This window comes from Nannospalax galili, unplaced genomic scaffold, assembly GCF_000622305.1.
Source record: "Nannospalax galili isolate Female #2095 unplaced genomic scaffold, S.galili_v1.0 scaffold305, whole genome shotgun sequence".
Lineage (NCBI taxonomy): Eukaryota > Metazoa > Chordata > Mammalia > Rodentia > Spalacidae > Nannospalax > Nannospalax galili.
The window spans coordinates 6,838,132-6,840,107 of NW_008356258.1; positions in this window are offsets into that span (position 1 = coordinate 6,838,132).

The window sequence follows — 1,976 nt, forward strand, 5'->3', positions numbered from 1 at the left end:
GATTATATACATGATAAGGCCTATTTTGATTTATAATGGAAATTTAATTCCTATTAATTCATGTAAACATCATAATAGCAAAAGCTCAGGCTTATAACCTGAATTAAAATGCAATAATATTCTAGTTTAATTATGACCAAATGACATGGGATTAAAATTTGCATCCAGAGAACCCATTATAAAGTACAGCAATTAAATGTACACATGAACACACATGTTTTAAATAATCTTTGATAGCCACAGTGAGCCATATAAAGTTCTAAGGGGAAAGTACAAACTAACAAGTAGAATATACAACTTTGTTATTTTTTGATAGCTTGTTTTTCATAAGTATTTCTTCTGAGCATTTTGATGTATATGTTTGTACTAAGAATCAAGTTTTATATCATTAAGTATGCATCTGTGAATTTTTTTATTCTAGTTAAAATATGTTAATGATATTTTCTACATAGACCACTATTACCAATGAAGAAAATGATGCCATGGTGATTTTGTTATGGAGATTTCTAAACATTTTTTTCTGGAGTTTGAGCTAATTTCCTTTCCCTCACCTGCCTCCTTTCAACTCCACTTCTTTCTCTTCCCCCTGTGCTCAGCTGTTTGTTCCTGAGGATAGAACCCAGTGACATGTACATGGTAGGCAATGGCTCTGTCACTGAGTAACATCCAAGCTGCAGAGCTTGAACATTTATTTTCAATAATGTCAGTTTAAGTTCTCAGGCAAAATAAATCCATGGTACTTGGTTTTGAGGAAAATGACTTTAAAGTGAGATTAAGGTAAAACGAAGAGAAAGATGCACGTTGTAGTTTTTTATAATGGTACTAGCAGAAATATAGACCTACTGACTTTTTATCTGGAGATTTGAAAAGTTTGTTCTTTTACCCTCTTTATTAGTCTCCATGCCAGTCACAGTGGCATCAGTAAAAGTCATCACTGATCAACCTCTAGTATCCCAAAGGATACTACTGTAAACAGTGAACAATATTTGGATTTCTAAAGATCTAGAAGTGTCTCAATAAATACCCACCAGTCTTGTTGGAGAATATCATAGGCCTTGGAAATGTATATTTATGATCTCAGAATGGTATGAAGTTCAATAAATATCTGTAAAGAAAATTAAGGTGTAAATACATTTTCTGAAACAAAAATTTCATTATGGGAAAATAATAATAATTAAAGGAAATTACAAAGCATTAAACAAAATGTCATCTTTATAAAGTATATATTTAAATAGACCCTAGCTTAGTAATCATCTTCTTCAAAACCTTATAAATTAAAGAGTTCTAAAGTGTCTTTCAGAGATGGTAGTATAACTCATTGAGAGAGAACCCTTGCTAGCATGTAAGAGGCCTGAGTTCCAACCCTAGAAATACGAAGGAAAAATGTATCTATAATGTACATGATGTATGATCTCACTCACAGTGTCATTTGTGGATACACCTGGAGCCAAGGGAGGAACTGTATAAAATCCAGGTAGAAGCTGTGTGGGAGTTCCAGGCACTGTTCTGTAACTTTTCTATAATTTTGGCATTTTATCTAAATGAAAATGTTATCAGTTATCTGTGATAGGTATCCCAGACCATTTGGGAAGATCCATTAATTATGGAAAAGGGAAACAAAAGAAGGAAAACAAAACAGGAAAGAGAGAGATCTCTTCACTTCTGGCTCCGCAAAGTGTTAAAGCTGTGAGAAAGGGTCATGTGGAAGTTTGAGGATGAGGATGTTAGATGACCTGGGTGTTTTTCGAAGACAGTTTCAGCAAATGCAAGAATATAATGTTCTTCACCTATAAAGGTGACAACATGAACGTTTGTATTTCGATGGAAAATGAGTCATGCCCTTATACCTAAGCATTTTGCCGAAAGTATGAACAAGTGGCTGGGGAGATAGCAGAACCAGTAAATTGTCCTTACAAGTACAGGCACCTGAATTAAATCCCTAGATTCACCTAAAAGTCTGGACACTTGTAATCCCA